This window comes from Coenobita brevimanus, chromosome 69, assembly GCF_032717465.1.
Source record: "Coenobita brevimanus isolate Jiangsu-jjx chromosome 69, ASM3271746v2, whole genome shotgun sequence".
Taxonomy (NCBI): domain Eukaryota; kingdom Metazoa; phylum Arthropoda; class Malacostraca; order Decapoda; family Coenobitidae; genus Coenobita; species Coenobita brevimanus.
Window position 1 is genome coordinate 7756236 of NC_137022.1, and position 19737 is coordinate 7775972.

Here is a 19737-nt window from a genome sequence, read left to right on the forward strand (position 1 = left end):
AACTTCCATCCTTACTCATCACACTACCCAAGAACTTAAATGCACTCACATTTTCCATTTCCTCCTCATCTAACCTCGCTGTACATTCACCTACTTCACCTCTCCCGAAGACCATAACTTTACTCTTCCTTATATTCACCTTTAGATTCCGTTTCTTACATATTCTTCCAAACTCATCCACCAAGCCATGCAGCTCCCCTTCGTCTTCACTTAACAACACAGTATCACCTCCAAATAATAGTACAGGGAGTTTCCAAACACTGCCCTCTCTCTTTACGGTTGCTCCAGCATCCACTGCCCTGCCTTGTATCTCTTTTATAACCCCATCCATATACAGATTGAACAACCATGGAGACATGACACACCCCTGTTTCAGTCCAACCTTCAAATAGAAAATTCATTCAGTTCACTACCCACACGCACTGCAGCCTTAGCACCCTCATTCATACTCTTCACGGAATTCAATAACTTCCCATCTACTCCATTTATTCTTAATACTTTCCACAACCCTTGTCTATCCACTATGTCATATGCTTTCTCCAAATCCATGAAGGCCGCATACAACTTCTTTTCCTTCTCTAGAGACTTTTCCACTAAAGATTTAAGAATGAATATCTGATCTACACAACCTCTTCCCTTCTTGAAACCTCCCGCTCTTCTCCAACTAATTCCTCTGTTATTTCCCTAACTCTGTCAGTTAGGGAAATCTACCTTCCATCCAGGCCAGTCTGCACATCTTCCACATCCTTTCTACTACTATCTCTCCCCCATGCTTCAGCATTTCACCACACACTCCATCAGTCCCTGGGGCTTTCCCCATTCTAGCTTTCTTCATCGCTTCCACTGTAAGGACTCCATACTATAAATACAATTCATTATAGAAAACATGATAGATAGATAGATAGACAGATAGACAGAGCACCAGGCAAGCCTGGGAACGGGATATGAGCTTGCAAGTCTAAGTGAAGAAATGTTGACAATACACTGGAAGCAGCAAGTCAGGGGATGAGATAGGTAGTGTGTCAGCAAGATAAGCACACAAACAATGCCTAGTGATCATACACACATACTCACACACAGGCTTCTAGAACATTTCAACAACAGTGTAACACACGTGACTCGACCCCTGCTACACCAGAATTTAGGAAGCAGAGCTCAGAAGGAGGTTAGCCATAGAACCGACAGGTAGTGGAGAGAATGAACAAGAATAGAGGTCCAACCAGATTTACTAAGTATACTGTCTCTCTATGATACGCTGCTCAACTTAAGACTTTCTCTGAAGATAATAAATCAAGATCACTCCCTGTATTTCATCTTTAACTCCTTCTGCTCTTCAATTATCGAAATAACAATAAAAACTCAAGACTCACTTATTACAAGAATAGAGAGTCACACTGGTGGCAGCGTACGAGCATATGAGCCTACAAGTCTACAAAATCTTCACGCAACTTCAAGCAGCAGCAAAAAGAATAAAAAACAAAGCAAGTAAAGAAAAAGAAAGACCAAAGCAACAAGCACACAAAACCCCAACACTCTCTCCTGCCTACCTCCATCGCTGACGCAGAGGTCAAGACACACAGCAAAACACCAGAGCCACATTTATAATGCATCTTACTCACCTTTCTTCACCCAGGTTACGCATCGCTACTCAGTTACTCACCACAGCTACCAGTGTGGGAAGCCGACGTCACCATGTGTATCTGCTGAGACGACATCACCACGCGAGTTTGCTGACACAAGGCCACGCCAATCAACGTGTGACTGACACCAGGCACTTCTCACCCACTACTCATTACTCATTATTCACATAGCTCCTACTCATACTCATTTATTTCCACAGTATTGAGTTGGAAATTCGACGTTCTATGCTGAGGTTTGCCTGTGACTACAGCTGTTAGCCACTACATGCACCAGGCCATGGAATTTCCTGAGTAATATCGTCCATCAACACAGCCCTAGAATTATCAAGAGATCTTCACTCAAACCTGCATTTTTCTTCTGAGATCGACAGTTGCATCGACACGCCTCTCCGATCTGTATCAAGTGGGTGAAATTTTACTTACTCATTTCTTCTCAGTGCTAAAATTAGGTATAATCAACTTCTTTTATTTATTTCTATATATACACTTATACACTCACTATCTATCATTTATTACAACTCATTTACTCATCTATTTAGTTAGGACATAAACAAAAGGTATATTTCATAACACCATAACTTAATGACAGGGATATTTTCGCCACCACCCACGTTAATACCAGATGATAAACAATTAGCGCCCACAGTGGATCCACAATTAGGAGAGCACCAAGGCAACACACTCATTGTACAAAACTCAACACAAATACGTCAGTTCTAGATGATGAGTGGGAAACCCCCTCTGACGTAGCAAGGGAGGACTTTGTCCCAGACTTGCACACATATGACAATATACTTAACAGGGTTCACCGTTCAGGCCGAACCTATTCCACTATTCCCTCACACAACGATAAACAAGTCCAAGTTAAATTACCAGAGCAAACAGTGAAAATGAATGATGCAACAAATACCGCGGATCAAACATCTCCACCTCATGTTTATGTTTATCATGAAGATAAAACTGCCCCAAAATTCTCTGGCACAGAAAAAGATCGTATTGACGTCATTTCATTTGTCAGTCAGTGAGAACAAATCTTTACCAAAAGACACATACTAGATGAACAAGAGAAAATTGCCATTTTTTCATCTTGCATAAGCCAGGAAAGATGTCCAGCAAGCAATTTACTAAGGTCAGATAAGCTCCTCAATGCTAAGACATATGATGAATTTAAAACTGAATTTTTGAAGAAATTTTCTGGAGGTATGGACTTCTTGTCAGGTATAATTCCAGAATTACATAAGATTGTAGATCTTGTAAGGGAGCACACTACAAACCATGTGCTCAGTGAAATAACTGCTGATGTCTCCACAATCAAAAGAACATTATTAGCTTCTCTGGAAAACTCAAACTGGATAACAGATGATGGAAAGATGTTCCCAGACCTCGTCATGGACATCATTGGTTATGTAGGTGCCTTGTGTAAATTACCTGATAGGACCCTTAAGATCACCAAGACGATCGCGTACACCCCAGGCATGTGCTTTCTAGACTTAATGAACGAGGTAGAGATGCAGTGCAGTAAAGCAGAGATGATCGACACACACGTGCTTTCTAGTAGAATGAGAATACCTGAGACAGTATCATCTGTGAAAACATCTACAACGACTCCAAACAGAGAACAAAATCGATCGCGACCCGAAAGCAGGCAGAGCAAACAACTAAATGTGTCGAGGGTTCGATCACAAACACCAGGCTACAGGCAGTTTCATAAGTTTCCTCGCAGCCCGAGCAGATATCGTGCCACAGGCAACACTACATTTGGGAGGTCACCTCGTAGGTCACAGTCAAGAGATAGATGCATTCTATGTCATTATTGTGCAAAACCAGGACACACAAGGAATGAATGCTTTATCAAAACAAAAGAGGATAGACAAAAGACACAAGGATTTGGTCCCTACTGTAGGCATCATAGATGCCAAGGGCACTGGACCAGTAACTGCAAAACAGTAGAAAAAGTCGGGGGAAGACCAAGTCATGACAAAAAACGAACAAACGTAAAGAAAAGCAAGTCAAAATTCTCATAGGAGGCATGTTGGGAAATGAGTGTATCTTGATACCAGCTGTATGTGAGGATCAAAACGTTTCCTTATTTTTAGACACAGGCTCTCCAGTGAACTTAATAACACATGAAGAAATAAATAGAATTCTTAAAAATAAGAAGAAAGTAACTTTTCTGGATGAAGCTGATTTAGATTTATACACGGTAGATGGAAAACAAATTACAGTGAAAGGTATGATAAGATTAAATATCAGTTTCACAGAGACTACAAGACCATTCTCTGCATTTTTCTGTATCATTGAAAACTTAGCAATTAAAGCTCATATGTTACTGGGTTTAAGATGCATGAGAACAGAGAAAATAACTTTACTTCAACAAAGGAATGGAATAAACTATGACAATGAATTCATAGAGGAAATACCATCAGAACCCTCACCGATTAGTAAAAGAGAACCAAAAAGAATTGGTAATATTAAAAGCTTAAACAAACATACACAAACAGATGAGTGTATAGATCCACTCACACCACCAGCTCCAGCCTCCATGATTAGAGACCCAGGTAGCAGTACTGATTTATCAGTTTTTCCCGCCCATCTCACCAATGATTTAGTTATACCACCTAATTCCTATATGAAAGTTACCAGAAAGAGCAAATTACGGAATAGTACTGTTCTTGTCTTAGAAGAATTATGTAAAGTAAAGGGATTGTCAGTAGAAAAAGCATTATGTCAGATGAACGACGAAGGGCAAACTCAGATATTGATAATTAATCACATGAATGGGGAAGTACAGTTGAAAAAGGGGACTTGCATAGTTAATAATGAAAAATGTCCCGCCCCTGTGAAGGAAATAGTTATAGCTGGAGTGACAAGTGAGATAAAATGTACGGATAGAGAAAGCATAAAAGAGAATTTAATTCACTCAGGTGAATTTGATGAAGAAAATGATTTGTTAACCCTGCTGGAAACACACAGGGACACCGTAGCATTACCCGGAGAACAATTAGGGTGCACTAACCTGATTAATCACAAGATTAATGTGACCCAGAAACACCACCTATTTTCGTACCAGCCTACCGCATCCCACAATCTCAACGTATACTTGCAAATCAGTATGTCGATGAAATATTAAAACTTGGAATTATTGAACCTTCAGTCTCTCCGTGGAATGCCTCATTATTCTTCGTGGCCAAACGAAATGGAGAAATGCGTGCGGTAGTAGATTACCGTAAGTTAAACAATCACACAAACCCAGACCGATTTCCCATGCCATTGCTAAGCGACGTTCTACAGAATATTGGATCGGAAAATAATGTATTTTCCACAATCGATCAACTAAATGGTTATTACCAAATACTGGTTGAACAGGAGTCACGTAAATACACTGTCTTTTCCAGAAATAAAGGACACTACCAATATACAAGGATGCCGATGGGACTGAGGACAGCCCCAGGCACAGTCCAGCGTCTTATGAATTACGTATTGTCCGGAATTTTAGGACAAGGAATATTTGTTTATCTTGACGATATTATAATCGCAACGAAAAATATTACAGAACATCTCAAGAAATAAGACTTACTCTTACAAAAGCTTTGTGATGCTGGTTTAAAAATTAAGCTTTCAAAATGCAAATTTTGCTTTAAGGAAATAAATTTCTTAGGCCAGAAATTAAGTTCTAATGGTATTCATACCACTGATGACAAAATACAGGCAGTGAGAGATTTTCCTGAACCCACTACGACTGACGAAGTTAGACAATTTTTAGGTCTAGCTTGGTATTATAGGTCATTCGTACCACAGTTCTCTCATATAGCCTTTCCTCTATTCCAACTACTCAAAAAAGATGCTATATTCCAATGGGAAGAAGAACAAAAACAATCATTTAACAATCTAAAAATTAAACTAACAAATGCACCTTGTTTGGCATATCCGGATTTCACAAAATCATTTATTATCTGTACAGATGCATCAGTTAAAGGATTAGGGGCTGTACTGATGCAGGAAGATAAAAGAGGAAAGAATCAACCAATTGCATTTCCCAGCAGACAAAAAAAAGGTGCAGAGAAAAATTATTGCACTACAAACTTAGAGGCACTTGCAGTGGTTTTTGCATTACAAAAGTGTCGAGATTTGGTAAATGGTTACGAAATACATTTATTCACCGACCATAAACCATTAGTGGGTATGTTTAAAGAAAAACTCCTCTCTGGGAGGAGAGCAAGATGGAAATGTACAGTTGAAAACTACAATGTACAAATTCATTATATACAAGGTAAAATGAACATAGTAGCCGACACATTATCTAGGAACCCGAACACAATTCAGGTCGCGGCATTAGATCTCAAAGGAAATATCCCAAACCATGATGATATCACAAAAGCACAAGGACTTGACTCAATATGGTCTAAAGTTATATACAAATTAGAAAGTGGAGATGACATACAATTACCCAAATTGCATGTACCACTCGAACAATTCACAATAGTCAATAATACTTTATACAAGATCAACCCGAAACAACCAAAACGCCAAAGAAATACTAACCAGTTGGCAGTACCTAATGACATGATATCCCAAGTATTACGAACGATACACGATAGCCCACATGCAGAACATCCTGGAAAGGATAAAACATTCAAACAAACCCAGCTGTTATATTACTGGCTTTCATTACGAAAAGATATAAACAATCATATAGACAGATGCGAATCATGTGCAAAACACAAAGGATACCCAATCACACCTGCACCGATGGGTAATTACCCTGTACCACATCAACCATGGGACGTTGTCGCTGTTGATTTACTCAAGATCCCATTATCATACAATGATAACCAATACCTATTCATAGCAACAGATCATTTTTCCCGTTATGTCATTTTAGCTCCAATTAAAGATAAAACAGCAGAGACAGTAGCAAAGGCAATAACAGATAATGTAATATGTCGCTTTACTACCCCAAAGGTACTAATAAGTGATAATGGAGGAGAATTTAATTCTGATATCTTACAAGAAATATGTAACAATACAACATCAAAAAGGTTAATGTTTTAGCCTATCACCCAGCATCTAATGGGTTAGTAGAGAGACAAAACAAAAAAGTATTAGATGTGCTACGACACATTCTCAATGAAAATTATGCATGCTGGGATGATTGGATTCCCAGAGTAGAAGCCTCAATTAATGGATCTATAAATAAATCCATAGGTGACACACCACATTTCATTATATATGGGACGGATAAAAAACTACCATTTGAGCTCCTAGAAGGTGAGAGTCTGCCCATATACAATTACGATGATTACTCTAAACTCCGTTTACGTGAATTCCAGGACATACACAAAAGAGTCAAAAAACAATTAACAATGTGCAAGGAAGAAATGACGGAGGTATTTAACAAGAAGGCAAGAGATTCACCTATCAGCTTAGGAGACATTGTTTATGGTATCATTCATAAGAGAAACAATAAATTATCCCCAAAATTTGAGGGCCCATACAGAGTAATTAACATAAAACCAAAGTTTTAATTAAGTCACTGTCTAGTGGCGAAGAGAAACAAGTTCATACTGACCATTTAAAACGAGTTTCAAGGGAATTATCCAATAATTATTCAGTATCGGATACAACCGAACAAACGAACGTAACTCATGAAACCAATCAATAAAACAACAATAATTACAAAAATAAATTAAGGTCATATACCAAACAATCAAACATAGGCGCAACTGTTCCAATAAAATCTACATTACATCATTTACAAGAATTAAATATCGATTTAAACTCCTTCTATAAATGAAATAACAATCAACCGTAACGCACATCATCACTATCATCGACCACAGCATGACCATATTAGGAAATTAATAGATTTCTTTGTCGGTAGGTTGCGATGAAGGGACTTATGCTATGGATTCTCCTCTACATAGCAAGAGGATAAGTTCACTTAGACCCCCAACACATAGTATGGCAAGGATGCCTCATAGCTCCAACGGCCACTACGTCAATCGTGAAAGACGTCATGAGTACTGAAATAAGTCTGGATTACATGTATGAATTACCTTCTTATCTAGAAAATATCGCAAAACCCATGAGAACCCTGGACTTCATGATAGGAGACTATGTTTCACAAGCACATAACACAAAGGAAGTGGATGAAATAGTGAAGTTAGCGAAATGGAAAATAGAACAGGCTAAGTCAACTATGCTCATCATGATCCAAGATCTCCCATCTTATGGAACGGAGGTATTGAGCAACAAGAACATCACACGTACTCGCCAAAAGCGCGGTTTGTTCGACCTGGGTGGCGCTGTTCTTGGGAACATTTTTGGATTGGCTACAGAGGAAGACCTTAAAGAAATAAACAACAAATTTAATAAAATAGCTCAGGTACTAACATACCAAGATAAATTCATCACAGGACATAACTCAGCAATGAAGACAATTGTGAAAAATCTGAAAAAGGCAGAAAACATAGATCTCGAAAGTGTAGATAAAATAAATGAAATGAAAGGTAACATAACACTTTTCCAACAATTCTCCATCATCACAGAACATATTGACACAATACTTCTACAATTAGACAACACTAGAGTTCGTTACAGGGCACATATGCAAGGAATTTCGAATGCTGGTGATGGCAAGATCACAATTGACTTACTTCCAGTTCATAAGCTACGTCAGATAATTAGTCAAGGCATACATAAACATAAATTGAAGCCTTTGTTCCGAAGTAGGGAATTCATGCAATATTATCCATATTTAGAAGCAACACTAACACCAACATCAGTAGTAGTTCATGTACCATTCATAACTGAAGACCTGTTCACAGTATACCAAATACACCCCTTCCCTTCTAAGAATAATAACACTTTGGTCATCATCAACATCAACACTGACACCGAACTCATCATGGTCTCCAAGAGACGGAACACTGTCACTTTCGCAAGGGAATCAACGATTGAACGAAAGTGCCGCACGTCCTTATATGCTGTTCACCTTTGTCCTGCATACATTTTCACGTTTCAGCCTACTGATACAGTCAGAAATAACAATATGCATCATCATTGTAACTTCACTTTTGCTCCAGATAAGCTTGTACACCATCAACACATCGGACACTCACAGTTTTTTTATTTCACTCATAACACATCAGTTTGCATAGTCTGTCCAGATATACCACCATCTCATACTTCAGCCTCAGGATTATACATAACACCAGACTGCTGTGTGGTATTTACACCATCCATGTCCACTTTATCCACCATCAATCACTACACCATCCTCAATCATACACACAAACAATTCCACCCACTGCCTGATATGAACTTAAACATGAGCACAAGTACTAAGTTGACTTCACCTACGTTTGAAACTATGCAACTGATCAATGAAACAATGAAGCCCTGGGAAGATTTGAGTTTGAGTATGTTCAACCCATATTATGTGTATAGCCCAGCACCTACTGTCTTTATAATCTTCTGCATTGTATTTGCAGTAGTGCTGTTCGCAATGCACAGAATGCATGTAAGAATTGCAAATTTGGAGTCAGTATTAAGTGGGGGTAGAGTTAACATCCAAATTAACCCCCCTGAATGAACTGTACATATTTTGTATATAGTATTAATTAAAAATATAAAAAAAATACAAAGAAGAATGACCCATGATATAGAAGTATGCTATACCAGCAGCATTATCATTAAATGATATATTAATAGCTCTTACCATAATCTTAACGTTACACTTTTTTTTTTTTTTTTGGGCATGTATGCATTTTACTACAATAACCAATTTACAAACTATATTACAGTTCAGTAGTTTAACTTTAGTGCATTTATTCAATTATGTATACAGCTTGTTTAAAATGTAATATTACTAGATCATTGCAATTTACCATGAATATACCTGTACAATATTATAATCAATATTATATATTAAAAGTTAAGGAGAAGACTATTATGTATTAATGGATTAGCATATGTCAATAATGATTGCTGTAGGAGGAACTCCAGCAGCGTGACCGAGCAATGTCAGGACTCCATATTATAAATACAATTCAGTATAGAAAACATGATAGATAGATAGATAGACAGATAGACAGAGCACCAGGCAAGCCTGGGAATGGGATATGAGTTTGCAAGTCTAAGTGAAGAAATGTTGACAATACACTGATAGCAGCAAGTCAGGGGATGAGATAGGTAGTGTGTCAGTGAGATAAGCACATGAACAATGCCTAGTGACCATACACACACATACACACATACTCACACACAGGCTTCTAGAACATTTCAACAACAGTGTAACACACATGACACGACCCCTGCTACACCAGAATTTAGGAAGCAGAGCTCAGAAGGATGTTAGCCATAGAATGGACAGGTAGTGGAGAGAGTGAACAAGAAGAGGGGTCCAACTAGATTTACTAAGTATATTGTCTCTGTATTATACGCTGCTCAACTTAAGACTTTCTCTGAAGATAATAAATCAAGATCAACTCCCTGTATTTCATCTTTAACTCCTCCTGCTCTTCAATTATCAAAATAACAATAAAAACTCAAGACTCACTTATTGCAAGAATAGAGAGTCACACCATGACTTCCATCCTACTGATTTCTTCCTCTTTTCTCACATCCCCTCAATCTCCCAGCCATATCCAAGCCACTTATACTCGCATTACTTTCATTCTCTATGTTAAACAATTCGTTAAAGTGTTTTCTCCATCTGCTCACTTTTTCTTCCTTCTCCACTAGTAATCTACCATTTTTATCTTTCACTCCCAACCAACTTTTTTGGCACCTTGTCAAACTCTCTTTACCTCTTTCCAGAACATTTTCTTACATTCCCTCAACTTTACACTCAAATTCCAAATTCCCCATGCACTCTCTTCTTACTCTTTCTCTTACTAATCTTTTCACCTCTCTCTTCCTCTCTACATACAACTGTTTCCCGTCTCTCAACTTCTTGCATGCCCGTTTCTCATCCATTCATTATGTGCTTTCTTCTTTTGTGCCACACCCTCTCTCACCTTTTCATTTCACCATGCTGTTTCCTGCACCTGTTTTCGTCTTCTCTTCACCCCACACACCACCTCACGTGCTGCACAGATTTCTTCTGTGAATAACTTGCCACGTCCCCCATCTGCTCCAATCCATATTTACCCAACGCTCCTCCACTTTTCTTTTATATTCTGCCCTTTTTCCATCCTCTTTTAACCTTTCCGCCCTCCTTGCATATACTACTTCGTCTTGCCCTTCTCTCCTTCTATTTTTCCATTTCGTTTGGACACTGATTCTGACCACCACCAAGTGGTGGTCAGCAAGTCCACTCACCTAGCCTCTATATACTCTTGCATCCATTACACCCCTTCTTATCCGTTCATCCACATATCCATAATCAATCATTGCCTTCCGTTCATTCAGTTCACCATCTACCCTTCTCATCACTTGCCACGTATACCTATGGATCATTTTGTGCCTGAAGAGGGTACTGGCTATCACCAACCCCCTCCTGGCACTAATGTCCACTAAAGCACTGCCATTTTCATCCATCTCTGCAGGTACACCCCACTCACCAACTACTCCATCCACCTTCACATTCCCTACTTTTCCATTCAAATATCCAGTCAAAAACACTCTCTCATTCATTTCAAACTTTTCCAAGCACATTTCCACATTTGTCCAGAACTCTTTTCTCACTCTGCTTGCACGATCTTGCATTGGCGCATACATGCACACAATCGCCTACATTTGTAGTCCAACTTTCAGTCTTACCCATACAATCCTTGGGCCAACTGATCCATATTCTCTTATATTCTTCTTCAAGCTTTTACCCACAATAATATACACTCCTTTTGCCCTCTCATTCTCACCTACTCCCGCACATATACCTCATCAATACTCCCATTCTCTCACACGCAAACCTCATCATTTAGTTGCATTTAATCCACATACATCCACTTTCTCACACTCAAGCACCTGGACAATCTCTATTTCTTTCACCTCATCATTTGCACTCGTTGAATTCCATGTAGCTATCCATACCATGTCCTTTGTTCGGTCTTTATTCATCACCTTTTGGTCAGTCCTGGACCGAGGCTTCTTGTTGGTATTTTTAGTTACTTGTTTTCTGGGGAGGAGCACTAACCCTCTGCCAGCCCACCTGTTGTTACTCAGGGAACACGTGTTGGTTGGTTAAAAGGTTACTACCTGGCATTGTAAATGCTTTCCTGGTTTACAGGAAAAAATTTAGCTTGCCAGTCAATGTAGAGCTACCTTAAAAACAGAGTACCACTACCATTAAGTGACTGGATGATGGGAGCCCCCACCAACCCCAGGGGAGGGACCATAAATGCCCCCACCTTCTGCCCCTCTCCCGGTGATGACTCAAGGTGCCTGGAACCACTGTCTGACTCTCTTCTTCTTCATTTCTGTAACATTCGTGCCCTTCCCTCTAACTTTCACTCTGTTGAGCACCACCTCTCCTTCTCTAAACTTCACCTTATTTTTCTAAGTGAGACTCAGCTGTCTGAGGCAACTGACAGGAGACCCTTTTCTGTATCCCCCTACTTTCTCTATACTCATTTCAAAGCCAAAGGTGGCTGTTGTGTATATGTACGCAACAACTTATCTTGCCCTCGTGTTCCTGAACTCGAATCTTCTGTATTCTCTACACTCTGGCTTCGGCTTTCCTGTCATTCTCAGACTAAATATATCTGTGCTGTTTACTTCTCTCTTAATTCTACTGACTATCAAAACTTCTTTGACTATCTCACTTCTACGATGGAACACATTCTATCCATTTCTCCTTTCTCTGAAATCTCCATTCTTGGAAATTTCAATGTTTACCACCACCTTTGGCTCTCCTCTCCTTTCACTGATCCACCTGGTGAACGACCCTACACCTTTTCTATCCTTAATGACCTAGAGGAGCTTGTACAGCACTCTACCTGCCTTGGAGAGAGCTCCAACATACTTGACCTCTTCCTTACAACTAATCCTTCTGCTAACACTGTTAATCTTTTCTCTCCATTGGGCTCCTCCGATCACAACCTTACCACCTTAACCTGTCTTATTGCTCCGGTACAGCATGTGGACCCTCCAAAGAAACGTCGTCTGTGGCACTTTGGAGCTGCGGATTGGGAGTCCCTCAGGCAGTACTTCTTTGATTTTCCCTGGAGTGATTAGTGCTTCCATGGCCGGGAGCCATCTGAGTGTGCCTTGTGCATTACGGAGGTTATTCTCTCGGGCATGGAAGCATACATTCCTTTCTCATATCCTCTGACTAATGCACGAAAGCCTTGGTTTAATCATGCTTGTTCTAATGCTGTCCGCAACAATGAGAGCCTATAAAAGGTACCGGAGCCAACCCACCCCTGAATCACATCTTTAATACGTTTCTGCCCGGAATCGTGCTAAGTTTGTTCTTCGCTCTGCTAAAAATAATTTCATCGGAACTAAATGCTCTCAACTCTCTAATTCGAATTCTTCCCGCTCATTCTGGCACTTGCCAAAAACCTTTCTAACAACTTTTCCTCATCATCCTTCCCTCCTCTCTTCTACTCTGATGGCTCTGTAGATATTTCTTCTACAGATAAAGCAGATCTCTTCACTCAGACTTTCTCCTCCAATTCCACCTTAGACGATTTAAGTGCTGTTCCTTCATCACTTCCCCCCTCTGACTTCCTCATGGCTAATATTAAAATTTCTTCAGCTGATGTATTTTCTGCCATCACAGGCCTCAGTACTAATAAGGCATATGGGTCTGATGGAGTCCCTCGTGTTTTTCTCAAGAACTGTGCTTCTGTGCTTACACCCTGCCTAGGCAAACTCTTTTGCCTTTGTCTATCAACTTGTACTTATCCTTCTTGCTGGAAGTTTGCTCTCATTCAGCCAGTCCCAAAGAAGGGTGACCATATCCCAACCCTCTAACTATCGTCCAATTGCTTTAACATCCTGTATCTCAAAAGTTTTCGAGTCTATTCTTAATAGAAAAATTTTAAAGCATCATTCCTATCACAATCTTCTTTCTGATCGTCAGTATGGGTTCCGTCAGGGACGCTCCACAGGCGATCTTCTCACCTACCTTTCAGACTCCTAATCATCCTCCTTTCAAGACTTTGGCGAAAGTTTTGTCATTGCATTTGACATCTCAAACGTTTTCGATCGAGTCTGGCATAAATCTTTAATTTCCAAACTGCCCTCTTACGGTTTCTATCCTATCTGTGCCTTCATCTATAGCTTCCTTTCTGGTCGTTCTATAGCTGCTGTTGTAGATGGCCTTCGTTCTTCTAGATCTATTAACAGTGGTGTTCCTCAGGGCTCTGTCCTATCACCAACTCTCTTCCTTTTATTCATCAATGACCTTCTAAGCTGTATATCTAGCCCTATACGCTCATATGCTGATGACTCCACCCTTCACCTTTCCATTCGATTCCCACAACGTCCATCTCAGCAGTTACTTCAACAAACAGGGGATGAGGCTATGGCACACCTAATGTCTGACTTGGCTCGTATCTCTGAGTGGGGTAAAAATAATCTTGTTGTTTGTAATGCATCAAAGACTCAGTTTTTGCACTTATCAACCCAACAAAATCTTCCACAGGTATACCCACAAATGTTTAATAATATTCAGCTTAATCCTGCATCATCGTTGAACATGCATGGGGTTTCATTCACGCGGGACTTATCTTGGAAAGATCATATTATATCTCTTGTAAAATCTCCGTCTAAGAGATTGGGTGTGCTAAGCCGACTCCATTCCTTCTTTGCCCCTAGGCAATTGTTGACTCTATACTGGGATTTTATTCGCCCGTGCGTGGAGTACAACTCTCATTTGTGGGGAGGCTCCCCACATACAGCTCTTCTCAATTGGGTGGAGTCAAAGGTTTTTCGTCTCCTTAACTCTCCCCCTCTTACTGACTCTCTTTAACCTCTGTCTCTTCGCTGCACTGTTGCATCTTTATCTCTTTTCTACCGCTTCTTCAATGGTCACTCTTCCTCTGAACTGTCTGCATGCATTCCTTCACCTCTACGACGGGCGCGTAGCACCCGTCTAATAGCAAACTCCCACCCCTTTTCTGTCCAGCTTCTAATGCAAGAGTTAACCGTTACTCCCAGTCCTTCATTTATGCAAGAGGTCAACTCTGGAACTGTCTCCCTCTGTCTGTATTTCCTGCTTCCTATGATCTCCAGTCTTTCAAACGCAGTGTGTCCAGGCATCTCGAAATTAATGGATCTTGAATTTGGCTCTCTCTTGTATTTTTTCTCTTTGAAGGAACAGTTTTGCAGGCTCGTTGCCTTTGGTTCCTTCTTCCTCACATAAAAAAAGAAACACCTACCACCATAATAATAATAATAATAATAGTAATAATGATAACAATAATGATAATAATAATGCCAGTGATGGTGATTGTGATGATCAGAGTGATAACAGTGAGGAAAACGATCATGATGTTGATAATGATGATGATGATGACGAAGGCCGTGTCTGTTGAGAGGTGATCTGCTGTCCAAATGGACATGGGTTCGATTACTGGCGTGGCCAGAGAACAGTTTATGGATTTGGATATTTGTAAAACACCCCCACTAACACCAACACAAGTCATGTATATTAGCGTGGAAGTGGTGACACGTGGAAGGTGTATGGTACAAAAGACTGCTGAGCCTCAGGGAACAAAACTATTAATTCTATGGCCAGGGCTGGACACATAAATAATAAATAAAAAACAATAAAAACTTGGTATACCAGTGTTGCACCATTCCAGAGAACAGAAATTCAGTAATGGGTGATCTCTGCTAAGCTGAATAAAATCGTCTTGCGGCAGCAAGTATTAATGAAACCTGTCTCTGACCCCTTCACTAAGAGGCCTGCCCAAAGCTGAATTAAATCGCTTATCCTTACCAAGAATAAACTATAAAAATATGTCATCATGGTTAACCCCTTGAATCCAGGTGACGTCATTTTTAGTTTATTGCTGCTACCAGACCATTTTATTCAACTTAGGAATCACGTACTAAGGGAGACAAGGAAAGATAAAGAAAGAAAAAGGAGATGAGAAAGAAAGAACATAAAAGGAACTCTTCGTATATAGGGTCGAACTGAAGACACCTTTGTTAGAGTCTCAGGTAGCACTACCTTACTTCCCTTTGGCTTCTACTGCCCTTGAAGTTTATTGATGGAAAATAGTGAAGATTGAAAAGAGACAAAAACAAGTAGTAAGAAAGAAACGAAATAATGTTACGAAAAATGTGACAAGTCATAGCAAGAATAAGACAGAACAAATGAAAAGGAAAACGATAGAATGAAAAAAAAAATGGGGAAAAGGGAAGGAATGAAGGAAGCCAAAAAAAGAAAAAAATGACAGGAATGAAATAAATCGTGAATAAATTAGAAAGGAAAATGTAGGATGAACGAGGAAAGGGGGATGAAAGTAAATCAACGGAGGTCAAACTAATATGGATCAAACTCTATACACCTAAAATAATAATAATCCCAGGCCGGCCTACCTTTTTTCTATATCGTCTTCCGCATAATCTTGGTGCTTATAATACTTTAATTCTCTGTCTACTTTAACTTGGCCTAAAATTGCCATCACGTCATCAATTTGCTTAGTTTGATCTGCTCAGCCAGGAATAGTGATGGTTGTAGTGATGCTGAATAGTGATGATGGTAATCACGGTGGTGGTAGTGTTTGTGGTCGATATGATGATGAGAAAAAAAAAGTAGACAAAGAAGGCAATCGACCTCCGTGTCTGGGTTGCAGAGACCCAGGCCGGTGGACTCTGGCCAGTCTCATTTCCTCCTTATTTTTTATGGTATTTTTGTGTCTGCGGAAAATTTTATACAACTTAGGGCAGATTTTTGGAACTGGGGGGGTGGGTGTCGTCTACATTAACCCTTGCTCTACTAGAGGGCACTTAGCTAAATAAAAGCCTCAGGTGGTAGCAAGAAGGTGCATGATGTAGGTACGACGAACCCCGGCCACCAAATATAGTTGTGGGAAGATAGACAGATAGATAGATAAATGTAGATCAAAGATAGATAGATAGGTTAATAAACTGATTGGTATAAAACAACAACATAGACAGATACACAGACTTATTGACAGATGAATATGCTGATCCATTAAGGGAGGGAGTGGAAGATATAAATATATAAAAATAAACGATAGTGATGATTTCAGCTTGAATTCCGGCCACGCAATGTCGATGTTCTCTTCATAATACTCATATACCTTCATCATGATACTCTCAGTTTTTAAGTATCTTACTGTGACTGTGATGATAATGATGATGCTGTTTTTGTGCTGGTTGAGGCAGTGGTAGTTTTGATGATGTTGATATGTCGTAGGTTAGTAATGATGATAATATTAGTTCTTCTGGTGTCCTACCCCTATTTTAACTTTAGATGCTGTATTGTGATAGAGAATGAAAAGAGGAAAGTGGAAAAAGAAAAAGGAAAACAGAAAGAAATGATAAAGAAGGAAAGAAAAGAAAAATATAAGAAAAAAGAGACATGAGAGCAAGAGAACTGAATATAAAATGGAAATAATGAAACAGAAAATGAAATGAAAAGAAGATTGAAAAGAAACAAGACTGAAAAGTGTGAGAGGAGCAAGAAAGCAGGGAAGAGGGAAAAACAAGAAGCATAGCGATTATAGGCAGAAATATAAGTAAAAAGATGGAAAAATGACAATAAATAAAAAAAAGCCGAATGAACTGGAGAACAACATATAAGAGAAGAAACAAATAAGGAATATACAATGAAAAGAGAAAGAAAGAAGTATGGAAGAATGAAATAGAGAGCAAGGGGAACAAGTAAGAAATTAATAAAAGTAAAATCAAAGACAATAATAAGGAATATAAGGGAGTGGAGAGGAGAGATCAGAAAAGGAGACCTAGAAGACAACCTGTGCAGGACTGAACTCAGTGCATGTGCGGTAGAGTGCCAGGCTGCTGCACCTTTCTGCATATCGCCTCCCATCTATCATACTGTTTATATTGCTCTAATACTCAGTACACTTTAACTTGGCCTGAAATATCCATCTCTCAGTCTTGAATGCTGAGCTATAACGAATAACACTAGAATATGGTGCTACTATGAGGAAGTGTTAAGGAAAGGATGTTGAGCCGTAGCCACTGTCAATATACCAATTAAATATGGAAAAGTTTGATGCAAATAACGAAAATTTTTGCCAAGTTTGGTGGCCTAGATCTAATGTAGTTAATAGTGACGGTGGTGGTGGTGATGTGAGGTTAGTTTTGATAGGAAGATAATAACCTGCATTTGCTTAGTTTGATTTGCATTGCCAGTGATGATAATGGTGGTAGTGATCATTTAATGACGGTGAGGATAATATACTACTACTACTACTACTACTACTACTATTACTACTACTACTACTAATAATAATAATAACACTAACAATAATAACAATAATAATAATAATAATAATAATAATAATTATTATTATTATTATTATTATTATTATTATTGTACCAATAATGATAAATAACAATAATGATAATAAAAAAGGAGAAAACAGGTAACGTTCGATCTCCGTTTCTAGGTTGCAGAGACCAAGGCCGTTGGGCTCTGGCCATTTTCGTCTTATTCTTCTTGTTTTATTTTCGTGTCTGCAGACGATGTTATTCAGCTTAGAGCAGACTTTTGGAACTGGGGGGATTGGGTATCGTCTACATTATCCCTTGCTCTACTAAGGGGCCCTTAGGTGAATGGAAGTGTTCGGTGGTAGCAAGATGGTGCATGATGTCCGTACGACAAACCCCGGCCATCTATGTAGTTGTGGGAAGATAGACAGATAGGCAGACATATGCAGATTGAAAGATAGATAGATACTGTAGGTTAATAGACTGACTGTTATAAAACACCAACGTAGATTGAGACACGGACAGACTGAAAGATGAATATACAAATACATTAATGGAGTGGATGATATAAATATATAAAATAGAGATAATGATGATTTCAGCGTGAATCCCGGCCACGCAATGTATATGTTCTCTTCATAATACACTTGTACCTTGTTCATGAGACTCTCAGTTTTTAAGTATTTTATTGTGACTGTGATGATAATGATGCTTTTGTTTGTGCTGGTGACAGTGCTAGTTCTGATGATGTTGATATGTCATAGGTTAGTAACGATGATAATATTAATTCTTCTTGTCTCCTACCCCTAATGTAACTTTAGATGCTGTATTGTGACAGAGAATGAAAAGAGGAAAGTGAAAAAAAAAAAACGAAAACAAAGAAATGATAAAGAAATAAATAAAAGAAAGATAAAAGAAAGAAGAGATCTGAGAGCAGGAGAATTGAATATAAAATGGAAATAATGAAAAAGGAAATGAAATAAAAAGAATATAGAAAAGAAACAAGACTAAAAAGTGTGAGAGGAGAAAGAAAGAAGGGAAAATAAGAAGCATAATGATCCTAACCGGAAATATTAGTAAAAAGACGGAAAAAGTGAATGAATAAAAAAAGCCGAATGAACTGGAGAACAACGTAAAAGAGAAACAAAAAAAACAATAAGGAATATACAATAAAGAGAGAAAGGAAAAAAGTATAGAAGAATGAAACCGAAAGCATGGGGAACAAATAAGAAATAAATAAAAGAATAAGCAAAGACAATAATGAGGAATATAAGGAAGCGGAGAGGGAAGTAAAGGAAAGGAGACTCAGAAGATAAATTGTGCAGGACTGAACTTAGTACAGGTGCAGTAGAGTGCCAGACCGCTGCTCCTTTCCTCATATCGCCTCCTACCTATCATACTGTTTATATTACTCTGTTTATAATACTCTGAACACTTAAACTTTGCCTAAAATATCCATCTCTCAGTCTTGAGTGCTTAACTAGAACAAATAACGTTAGAATATGGTGCTAGCATGAGGAAATGTTAAGGAAAGGATGTAAAGTCAGAGCAAGTGTTAATATACCAGTTATATATGGAAAATTTTGATGCAAATAACGAAAATCCTTGCTAAGTTAAAGTGGACGAGCCATAGTGGTGGCCCAGATCTAATGTACTTAATAGTGACGGTGGTGGTGATGGTGGTGATGTGAGGTTAGTTTTGATAGGAAGATAC